Source organism: Canis lupus, chromosome 35 (genome assembly GCF_048164855.1).
Source record: "Canis lupus baileyi chromosome 35, mCanLup2.hap1, whole genome shotgun sequence".
NCBI lineage: Eukaryota > Metazoa > Chordata > Mammalia > Carnivora > Canidae > Canis > Canis lupus.
The window spans coordinates 26017581-26029920 of record NC_132872.1 but is presented as its reverse complement, the minus strand read 5'-3'; the positions used below and the strand labels follow the sequence as shown (position 1 = coordinate 26029920).

Below are 12340 nucleotides of genomic sequence, written 5' to 3'. Positions count from 1 at the left end.
GTTTGGGAAAAAATGTTATTATGCACATATATTACATTTATGATTTTTAAAGCTGGTTAAAGAATATGCCTCACAGATACTTACAGGACAGATAAAGAAAGGGTGATACCGTTTTAGCCAAGTGCCCTCTTACTCTAGCTCCTGCTCAGAGCTGCTGAGGGGTAAACAGGAGGAACACAAGAGGGTTTTCTGAATTGGAGGACCGAGTGCCATGAAGTCTCCCTAATGTCCAGGTCTCCAGACTCCGCCAAAGTGGATTAACACGAGACGAGGATTACCCCAAAGTAAAAAGCTGCTGTGGCGGATTTCTCCCTATGGTGAGGCCACGGAGTCCTGTGGGGGGTCTGGGGGCTGAGAACATGCAGGAATGGCGGGATTCACAGGGGGTAGGGGTTACTGGGGTGGCTCAGCCGTGGGCAGCCTCTCAACACCTCGGGGTTGGTGAAACTCCGCTCCCGTGGATTTCCAGAGCATCCCCTACCAAGAAAACAGGGGATGTGGCCACCCGTGCTGCAAGATCCTCAGGGGCTGCAAGAGTGATCACTTATAAGGAATTACCGGGATGCGGATGTGGCCCTGGGAAAGCCCAGGCTCAGTTCTTTACAAGGTCGGGGCTGTATCCCGACCTTGGGTACTATAAGCTGGTACTATAAGCTTCCCATCACTGGAAATGTTCAAGCAGGATTGCAACTGCCACCTGTTGGGGCTATGCTGGAGAAGCGTGAGCGGCACAACCTTGGGTTCCTTTCATGTCTAATCTCTGATGTTGCTACCAGAATCGAGGCCTCCCTTTTGTTATCCGTCAGGTTGAACTGAGCCGAAGCTGCTGATTGCAGAAGGCGTGATTAAATTTATTTCCCAAGATTGTGGGGTTTTAGTGACAATCGTAAATAAACATATATAAAGTACTTAATTATGGGCCTTGCACTGTTTTAATGCTTCACATATATTAATGCAGAATAATCCTTTCTACCCCCATAATGAGGCATGTATTATATACACGGAATCATCGAAGTTCCCAACCTCAAGGCCTGGCTACTGAATCCATGCTCTCCCACGCTGCGATGCTGTAGTGAGACAGTTGCAATTATATGACTTTACAAGAGGAGAGAGTTTAGCCAAAACACTGCAGATAAATGAATAAACAGATGCAGGAAGTGGTTTGTTGCATAATAGGGAGTTTCTGTCCATGTTTCTAGTTACGTCTCCAAAGCACAGGTTGATATTTGAAAAAATCAGTGCCAGAAAAACCTCAATAGCGTTAACATTCCTTGTTTCTGAATTCAGTCAGCTTAATCTAACTTTTTTAATTTAATGGAGGAAAAAACCAAAAGATAAGGAGAAAACCATAAAAATAGCATTAGAGGAGCTGAAGTCCCCTAGCCTTGTTTTCCTTTTTTTTTTTTCTTTATGTTTTTTCCATAACAAGAGGATTTGTTTTCACAGAGCAACAAGCACCCACAGTTACAGGTCCTTTGATGAATGCAACTCAGGGTTCAGTGCTGAGACGCAGGGTCTTGACTCCAAAGGAGCTCTCCTTAACTAACTCGGTGATTCGGAGTCCAACTACTTGTGGCTCGACGCTTGGTTCCCTCGTGTGGAACAAATGCTTCATCCCCACCGCCCCCCCCCCCACACACACCTCAGTTTAGTTCATACGTGCAATGGGCATAAGGCACCTGTCACTTGGCAATACTTCTAACCTTGAACAGGTTAACCCACGTAACTTTAGAGCAGCGCCCAGCACGCAGTAAATCCCCAATCAGGTCAGCTGTTCATGTTAGCTAGTGTGAGGAGAAAGAGAGCATTTAAGAGTAAACCTAAATTTACAAAGAAATAAATGATCCTGCTAAGCAGTGTGTGGGAATCAGATGAGAGTTACAGGCACCAAGCGTTCCTGGGTTCAACGTGGGGTGAGATGGGTACGCCAGGAGCACCCGGGCACATTGTCGGGGGGTGGGGGGGAGGCTTTTGCAGGGCCAGGAAACAAATTCTTTTGGCCACTCTGGATGTGGCATACTTTTCAAATATTGTCATCTAGTCTGCGATGTACACTTGGCCATCAATGAGAAACAACAGAAAAACAAAGAAGAGAATTAAAAAGTTGAATAACAGGTAGTTAACTATATAAAGCAATTAAGATATGCAGAGGCAACTTGTTATTTCCATATATGTATTTATATATAAAGTACTTAATTATGTATATATACACATATATGTATATATAAATATTATATATAATATAAATATATATAAATACTTATATATATACATACATATATATATACACATATATATATACACATATATATATATATATATATATATATATATAAACTGCATTTGATATTCTGATATAGGCGTCAATACCCATCCCTGAATTGTCTTTTCACTTTTCCAGGAAAATTCCTCCATCAGATGATTCAAACTTCTTAGCTTTAAAAATTATCATTATTTTTGACATTGACCAGAAAGAGTGAAAAAGCGATGCGAGTTTAATTTTTTAATTTAACTTAATTTTTTTTCACGCCAAAAGGGTTTTTTATTTAAGACCCCATAGCATCAAAGCTCTGAAATTTGTAAAGTTAGTTTTGGTGGCCGTGGCCGCCAGGCCGCCAGGCTGGGGCAGGCCCTGGCAGGTGGCAGGAAAACATACCTGTATATTTATAATTCCCAACAGCAAGCATATTGCAAATGACTCGATTTTTCTCCCTGACAAGACTCATCTACTCCTTACTTTTAAAGTAGCAACTACTCATTTGTCTAGTCTTCTGATTGCTTGTTCTACTGTCTTTGGTACGCTTTTAACTGATTCACTAAATCCCTAGTGTTCAGACAACACTTACCAGGCTGCAGACTCTTTCCCACGCATTATCTCACAGTAATTGTGAGAGGGGCACATTACTCATTCCAGTTTACAGATGAGGTAAGCTAAGAGTAGAGTCTGTGTGACTTTCCCTAGATCACAGGGGGGTGACTGGTCTCTGTGCGTCTGGATAGTACAGGAATATTATAAAAGGTTTCAGAAATGATCAGTGGTGTCTGGTTAAACAAGGAAAAGGGTGTGTGTGGTGAGGGGGGAGGCAGAAAATGCAGACTTAAGTTTCAGTCTCTCCCTATATTTTTTGTGTGTGTGTTGCTATTTACTGCTCTTACTTTCATTTAGTTTTTGTTTTTGTTTTCCCTCTGAAAAAAAAAAACTAGAGAGTTATTCAGAACCCTACCAGGGAGAGCAACTCGTTCCCACGACCTCCTGACTGTGGTCTGGGGTCTCTCTTCAGGGGAACAAGAGGCGGGATGAGGCCCATGTTGACAGCTGGGCCCTCCCCCCCGCCCCCCCAGAAGCTTTTCCCAGAACTGTCCCATTGCTTCATCCTTGTTAGAGATTAAAGTAGGTGGTGAAAGCCACAACCCTGTGTCCTGGCTTCACGAGCACCTAGAAAACGAGGCCTAGGTGACAGAGCCATTTCCCAGTATGTTAACGCAAGCGGTGGTTCAGGGCAGACCAGTAACAGCATAAAGAAGTTTGACACGAGTGAGGGGGACAGGGCCATTGGAGGAGAAGTTAGCAGGGGCCCAAGATACCCCAGGAGCCTATTCAGACACAGCCCCCGGCCACCAGAAAGGCGAGGAGCTTCACCCAACCCTAGAAATGCGAACTTGTGGCCTGATGGCACCCTTGGAATTCTGCATCTCTTTAGTATGAGATGTTAGGGGGGGGGAAAGGACTAAGAGAAGCTTCAAGGATTAGAAAAAATGGCCAGGGAGCATGTACAGAGGAAATGAAAAGCAAGTGGAGGGTAAAAGATCAGGCTTTAGCGGTGTGATGGTTCATTTTATACATCAACTTGGCTGTGTCACAGTGCCCACAGAGAGGTAGTCAAAAATTATTCTGGATGTTTCTGTGAAGGTGGTTTTCAAGGACATTAACATTTATATCAGTGAACTCTGAGCAAAGCAGATTGCATCCTGTAATGGGGGTGGGCCTCCTCCAATCCTCTGAAGGCCTGAAGAGAACAAAGGACCCACCTCCCTGAGCGAGGAGAGGAAATTCTGCAGGAGTTGACCATCATTTGGACTTGAACTATACCATCGGCTCTTTCCTGGGGCTCCAGTCTGTGGAATGAAGGACGTGAACTGCCCATTTTGGACTTGCCGGCCTCCACAGCCACATGAGGCTAGAGATCTCTTTATATACGGCTGTACCTCTATGCCCATGTATATGCATGCATACATCCCATAAGCAACCTACCGGTTTGATTTCTCTGGGGAGCCCTGATGAATACAAGTGAGTTGTAATCCTCAGGCCACAAGAAAGAAAGTTGAAGCTGGTGAACAAAAACCAGGGCTACAGCAGCAAGAAGCCAAACTGTGGCTCTGTTTGGCAAGCCTACGGGTACTGACTGCACTCTCGGCTCCTTAATTTCTCAGCATCCGTTTCTCTTTGCTAACTTTTCTTACTTTTAATTGAATGCATCCCATCCTATTTTCTGTGTGATTATACAGTCCCTTAATTCTTTTTTTAGGATAAGTTGGAAGCATATACAAATAAATAGATTCCTATCATCTGAAGCAATTTTGTAAAGCTAGATTTCGATTTCTACATATAAGGAAGGGACATATGAATTAGCCACATCAAAGAAAAGATGGTGAGGCAAAATAGATGATAAATGCCCAGAATTTAAGAAGATGTTCAGCGAAAGTCCAGGTGTGTGTGCAAGGGAAAATATTTTAGTAACAGAAAAGAAAGTATTGAAATTAATCCAGAGGATAAATCATCAAGCCACAGAGATGTGATAAAGAACCAAAAACTCTACATTAAAAAAATACAAGATGAATTACAAAAAAAGGGAAGATGACTTTGTATATCTAGTATATATCTAGCTAAGTTTTTACGAGATTTACGCAGTTAAAAGTATTTTATGATGGGAGAAAATCAAAGGGCTCAAGGAAAAGACAAATGAGTATTGAAAACATTGTGATACGTTGTTTTGTACATAGGCATTTCAAATCTATATACTCCTAACACTTTTCTGAACTTGCAATAATTCAGGTACAGGTTCATGCTACGCCGATAAGAGGAGTCTATGGTATTTACGACTTTATGTAAAATTATAGCAAAGCACTGAAAAATTATGAGGAACCAACAGTGAAAGAATCTCCCACCACAGAAGTATAATAAGAATGAGAGGACTCCACCCCACCTGCCCACATAAGAGACTGGCCAGGGTGCGAATCCGGCCACGTAACAACATTGAAAGAAAGCCTAACGATTTCAGAAAAAAGACTAACGATTTCAGCTTGTAACTCATTTTTCCTCAACAGAAAGTGTCCTTCAGTCTCACCTCTTTGCTCACCCATGTTGTATCTCATGCCAATCTGACCACGAAGTCATGACGTGGTGGTTGCTGCCCATTGATTATGTGACAGTCCAGGGAGGAGGCCAGACAGTCTCTCTAAGACCTGGGTTGGCTTATTCCCTCCATACAGCTTCCTCTACTTTGGTGGGAATCAAAGGGGAGCGAGTGGGAGGGGTTGTGGGGTTTTGTTCTTTAACTGTGTAGCTTCCCTTTCATTTCCCCATTCCAGTGATTGACAAGGAAACCATGTTGAGGTTTTTCAGCCATTGGTAGCAGATCCTTCAAGTTTCGCTAAAATATAATTTGAAGAAAGCAAAGTAAAGCTGTAAAAACTGGAAAAAAATTTTAGGTTTCTATCTTTACAAATACAAACATGCTCAAGTTCCTCTGCAACTCATGAGATGGCTTTGTGGTTGAGCCAGAAGGCTACTGCCTTGAGAAAACATAACCCAGAAACTGTGGTCAAGTTGTTAGATGGTCATTAATTTCAAATGTAACTTCTAAACTCCCAAGCTAAAACTTTTAAGAGGTCATATATCTGGGGCACTGTCCAGCACCTACCCTCTGAAATACCTTCCCCATCTACCTGGATGGGTAGGAAATCTGTGACCGTACAGTTAGAATTTTATGAACACTGATTTTACTGATTAGCATGTATAGAAAAGAAACTTGAGTGCCACACAGAAAGTTCTATGAATCCTGAAGAACCGTTAGAACCTGTTAAATAAATCTTTTTTCTACCATATCTGTTCTCTTAAAATTACAACTATTTTGAACATAACATGCCTTTAATTAATCTTAACGGTGAGGTTAAAAACAGGAAGAGGTCTTTAAAAACACTGATAAAGTATTGACAACTCAGGATAAAAAAATTAATGTAACAGAATGGAAAGTTCTTTCTGTTAAAAAACACCCACATGATGGAAAAATATGCATAAAGAAAATGATGTTTTGAGACCTTAAAAGAATCCATGGCTTTTACTTTTTTAATATTTATTTCAATCTAATAAATAAATACCTGCACTTTAAAAAAAAGCAAATGCAAATAAAGGCTTATAATGAAAAAGACATTTTCTCTTCCATTTCTATCCACCTCTAGCCCTGCTCTCCAAAAGCAATGACTTTTAAATCTTTCACGTCTTTCTTCCGTTTTCCTCCATATTTCTAAATAATAAATTTAATCTCTTATTTGAGGATATTAATACTACAGGTGTGCTTGTCTGTTGTCTCCACTTATTTCTCTCTCTTTCTCATATTTGAAGAGTTTCCCCAAGTAGCTGATGATCCATTCCTCTAAGGAGGCACTAAAACACTGGATTGGATGCTCTGGGGGTGAAGAGATGGGGGTGCACATAGGAAAGAGCTAATCATTTTGTGGTGGAAATTCCAAAGCTCCCAGTGGTAAAGAATCTTTTTTTTCCTTTAGAACTGTTCTAGAAAGTAGTTTTCTAGAAAATAGTCCTTGAATCTCCTCCCCAGCTGGAAGCCAAATTCCCTTAGAGAAAGAGTTTGAGCAGTGGTTTTGAGCCCCCTAGTCAGTGGCAGCTTTCAAGAAACCCATTTTGAGTCCCAGCCTGTCCTTTGCCTTTGAAAGTCTTAAATAGGGGGAAATACTTAAGATATAAGATGAAAGGGGGAGCACGAGGATATAAGATAATGTACACTGTATGATTTACATTATTCAAACGTGTGAAATAGCTTAGAAAGAAATACACCAAAACATTGAGTGGTGATGATTATTTCTGAGTAGTGTATAAAATGGGATGGCTATTTCCTTCTTGATACTTTTATTTTCCAAAATTTCCACAAAGTATAGGGATTAATTTAAATATGGGTGGAGGGAGGACTTGCTTTTTTTTTTTTTTTTTTTAAATACACATATCAAGATGCCAACAAGAAAAACAGACATGTATATTGAATTCAGAGCAAAAAGTTTCTCGGCTCCCAGGTTAAAATATTTACAACTAAATAGCCAATATTTATTTACACTTAGAAATATGAGTGGTATGCTAAGAAATTTCCCAGTTATGTTGAAATACTGAAATAGCCACTTGAGAACCTGGAAGCCCTCTGTAAGTCCTCACTCAATCCTCCCCACTCACCTGAATTTGTGTTTGTCATTGGTTTTTCCTTAGTTTTATCACCTACAAACAGTCTATGTGAAAATTACAGGCTGGGAAAATATACTCAATAGTATCATAATTACATTTATATGGTGACAGACACTGGCTACCTTTGTGGCGAGCACTGAATAACGTGCAGAACTGTAGAATCACAGTGTGGCACATTTGAAACTCATAAACATTGCATGTCAACCACACTTCAGTAATAAGAAAAAAGTCTATGGTTTAGCTTTGTATCTTTTGAATTTTACGCAAACAAAATCATACCATACATCTCATCCTATGGGGTTTTCTCATTCCCTATTATGTTTGTGAGTTTTGTGGATAATTCTGGTATTTATATTTCTATTCTAGTGAATCCCTCTATTATTACATCTTTGTTTAACGTCTTAGTTCTTCATTTCTTTAGACAGTATCCATTGTTCCTTCTAAAGTCAATGAGAAATTATGAGAAATTAGCATATTCACATTTCCTCTCTTGTAACTCCAGGCAAAAGTCAAGCTGCATTGTTTTCATGTTTTCTTTCTTCGATTTATCAATATATTCTGCTTTCTTATGCCTCCACTTTCATTTTTAGTCCTTAAAAGTATAAACAATGTACACCACTTAGATGGGCAAGCAAATTTTGAAATTTTTTACCACGTGCGGCTGTGTCCCGCTCAAAGGTCCTTGCTTGTTTGTAAATTAAACACAAGCATGAATGTCCTCATTCATCATGGACAGACAATTAAGTACACACAAAAGTAGAACTTTTGAAAGGATAAAAATGTTTCCTTACCTTTCTTCACTGAATCATCACGCACACCTCCTGGAGTGTAGGCTCTTTCCCGATTTAGAGGGACAGTCCTCAGTCTTTTCAGGATCGTGTATCCTTCTGAGATTTCAAATTAGCTTTATGGACTCTAAGAAAAATAGACACATTTCACATGATTTCACGCAGATCACAACTCAGGAATTGCCAGAAATTCAACCTTATTGGGATTATAGACGTTACCGACTCTGGAATCTCTCTGTAATGAAGAGAAAAATGAAACCTCACCAAGCCATTTCCCAAGATAGAAATATGCTGGTCCACCTAACTCTGCTTGGTTACGTTTGTGATGACTTGTTCAGGTCATCTTCCCAACAGAACCGTGGTTGAATGGAGAGAGCCCAACGGTTCCCATCTTCTCTCCTGCCTCCCTCTCCTTTTTGGCCACGTTCTCCCTCTGTCAGGTCTCTCCTCTCCCCCTCCCCTCATCTCTCCCTCCTGGTTCACTTCTCTTCACTTTCTCTTCCCTCTGCTCCTGCTCCCCAATATTAATCCCCCAAAACCCAGATCAGATTTTCCTCAGTAAATGTGCTCCACCTACTGATTCTTTAAAGAATTTCATGTTTAAATACAATTCGAGAAACTGCAAACACTCTCTGATATGTTAATGGACATGATTTTATCACCTAAACTTTAGTACCTCAGAAGAGCATGGTAATTTGTGGGCTCATTTCCAAAAATCTACACTTAATATGTGATTTATCAAACACATTCACGTGGAACATGGATTGTTTCAATTTCCTCTCATATGTAGAAACACAGCTATTGTTAATGTTTTAAAACATTACAATCATATCCAACTTGGCCCTTTTTTAAAAAAGATTGATTTATTTATTTTAGAGAGAGAGAGAGTGTGTGAGCAGGGAAAGGGGCAGAGGGAGAGGGAGAGAGAGAATCTCAAGCCGACTCTCCGCTGAATGCAGAGCCGGACGTGGGGCTCAGTCCTGGGGCCCTGAGATCTTGACCTGAGCTGAAATCAAGAATCAGTTGCTTAAGAGACTGAGCCACCAGGTGCTCCCCAACTTGTCGCCTTTGGTTTCCTTCTTTCCTAGTCCATTGGCTCAGGGAGCTGCTTCTCCTCCTCCTCTGACCCCCTCTTTCCAAGCTCATTTCTCTGCCCCCAGGGCAGTCCCTGATTTTCCTTTCTTACTACGCTGCATGCACTTCCTTGGATGACTCACTTTCTTCCACTTTTTCAATTATTACCTTTACACAAATAATTGGCAGGTATTTGTTTCCAGACTGAACTTCTCTCAGCCTTCGACTCCCATCTCTAAACACCAGCTTGCAGGCATGTCAAGCTCATCAGAACTGCTCTCCTCTCTTTTGTTAAGGACACCGAACCTGTTCCGGTCATCCGCTGCTATTGGACAGGTCACACCAAATTTAACAACGTGAAACAGCCACCATCTTATTATGTTCACAGAGTCTGTGAGTCAAGAGTTATGAGACAGCAGGGTCGGCTTGTCTCTGCTTCACACGTTAGGGCGTCAGCCGAGAAGCCTGTCTTGCTGTTACAAGATACCGTAGTTCCCTCACATTGCTAAACGGTGGAGGAGAGGGAGGTAAAGATGAAAAGCGGGTCCTTGTTGTTTCCTAGAGATACTCACTTGAATGTTTAAGTACCTCACTCGTGTTACATAGCTGATAAGATCAAGTTCATAAATAAAAACTACTTCCAGCAGAAGTAGTCTCTAATTTGCATTGATATAACTTAAAAGAGACTATTGAGTTAGGAGTCTCCTAACTCTGGGAAACGAACAAGGGGTGGTGGAAGGGGAGGTGGGCAGGGGAGGTGGGGGTGACTGGATGACAGGCACTGAGGGGGCACTTAATGGGATGAGCACTGGGTGCTATATGTTGGCAAATTGAACTCCAATTTGAAAAAAAAGAAAAAAATAAATAAAATAAAAAAGATTCTGACAAAAATCTAATAAATAAATAAATAAATAAATGATTATCTACTGAAATGTTTAAAGAAACTACAACTTATTATAAGAAATTGATAAGTTGGGTTGAAATTTTACATATTAAACTTATCAGAAGGATGTCAGACAGCAGACATGCAACCTTCTGAAGGCCTCCGGCTGCCTCATCAGATCAGAAACGGAAAGCCACTCGACTGACCTGTATTTTTTAATTTATAGGTGTATTATTCCCTCACTCTTAAACAGAGGCATCCCATTGGTTCAACTTTATAAACTTTGGTTTGATACCTCCCCAGCCATTTCATAAGCAAACGCATCCGTGACTGAGCCCATGTTGCAACTCCAAATGACTACAAAGCCAATCTGCTTTCCTAAATGACTGTATTTGTGTCAACTCATGGAAACCACGATGGATTAAACTGTGCCAACTTTTATGTTCAAGCATGTTTTGAAGTATGAATGGAATTAATAGGTGAAGCATTCTTCAAAATACTGATTACTGGTGCATGAGTTTAACTCCTAGAATCAAAACCAAGCACCTTTGATTGCAAGATGAAATGCAGTTTAATGACCTTGCTCCGCTGGTCTGCTAGTGTCTCTGGTATGAAACAGGTCTGTGAGGTGTTATACTGTATGGCCTAGGACTTGGTTTCAGGTAGCAATTCTAAATTTAGTGAACTATCTGTAAATGTCTAAGCCTCACTAACCTAAAGGCACTAATTTAGGTTTATCACAAAATTGGAATTTTACATGTGCGTTCCTTTAGGAAGAAGGATCGATTTTTTCAAAATGTGGGATTTTCAGAAACACAGTAGTTGTGTCAGGGATAATACAATACGTCCCTGAAAACCATTTCCAAGTGGGTTTTAAGATGCATACAGGAATTTTTGTCTTCACAGACCAGGAATAAAAAGCCAAACACTAAGTTTGATCACATAACATACCGCAGAACAGTGTTGGAAGACGAGGGCTAACAAGTCATTCACAAGGCAGCTGGCATTGTAAATAGGGAGACCCACCTTAGACATTTTGTAGGAAGGGTGGTGTACATCAAGTGACCGTGTGCATACAGACTGTGAGGAGAGCAATATTAAAGATTAAATGTGCTAAAGGGATAGAAGACATGGATTCCAATCCAATTTCCTCAGAAATTTGAACTGGGCATGGAAGGAGGGATGAAAGCGAAAGAGATTCCAAGCAGCGATGGCAGCAGGCTGACTCCAGGCCAGATGGGAGAGGTTCAGGATATGCTCATCAAAGTGATGAGTGGTGGGCACGAAGTCTAAGGCCCAAATGCAGGGGAGGAATACAGAAGAAAGGGCAGGAAAGAGAGGTCAGGGTCAAACAGCGGATTGCTTTGAACGTTGGATTGAATTTTGCATCTTTTCTGTAGAAGAGGGGATGCTTAGAATATCTGAGGAAGACAGGAATAATGGGACTGGGGGAAGTTGTTTTGAAGGGAGAGAATGGAGGTCCAAGTGACCAAGACAGGTAAGGTATTGCAAAAGTTCAAATAAGGGGAAAGATGGGACCAGAGTAGAGTGGTGGCAGTGGACAGATTAGGAAGTCAACAGACCTTCCAGAGGGATCCTCAACAGGCTGACCAGGGTATTGAAGGGAAAGCAGCTAATTTACTTTGTGGTTTGGGGACCTAATTCCCTTCCCCTGGAACCTGGAGCTGGCCTTAGTGGGTCCCTGGTAACCAATGCAGTTTGGAGGAAGAGCTACTGATCTCTGCGGCTAGCTCAGAAGGCAAGCACGCTGCCTCTGCCTCGGCTCAGTGGAATCCGTGTCCTGCGCCACCTGAAGGCACTGTGGTCTACAGTCCAAGCTGAGCCCAGCCTTCGAGTCCCAGCCTAGGCACAGAGGGGTCAGGTGATTCCTGTCTCCGTGAACCGGAACAGCGAAAGACACATGGAAGGATAAGTCCTAAAGAACTGATTATTCAGCCTCCTAACAGGGTGCTCTTTCAGGTGCAGAAGTTTTTATCTCCTGAGACACTCAGGTGAATAGGTGGGTAAGCAGACTACAGTGATGGATATAAAGTAGGGGTGAGACATTTGCTCCAAGGCATTTACATGCCATTCCCCAAATTCCCATCCCTTCGTCCACTAGTA

At 41.4% G+C, this 12340-nt stretch overlaps 1 long non-coding RNA gene across 1 annotated transcript; it reads right to left on the bottom strand.

Annotated features, from left to right (window-relative positions):
• Window positions 1-4890: 4890 nt before the first annotated feature.
• Window positions 4891-8738, bottom strand: LOC140624856 (uncharacterized). The gene is made up of 3 exons (XR_012024299.1): window positions 8524-8738; window positions 8263-8386; window positions 4891-5651 (listed from the first exon to the last, which is right to left on the bottom strand). It is a non-coding gene; the product is annotated as an uncharacterized lncRNA (long non-coding RNA).
• Window positions 8739-12340: the final 3602 nt, after the last annotated feature.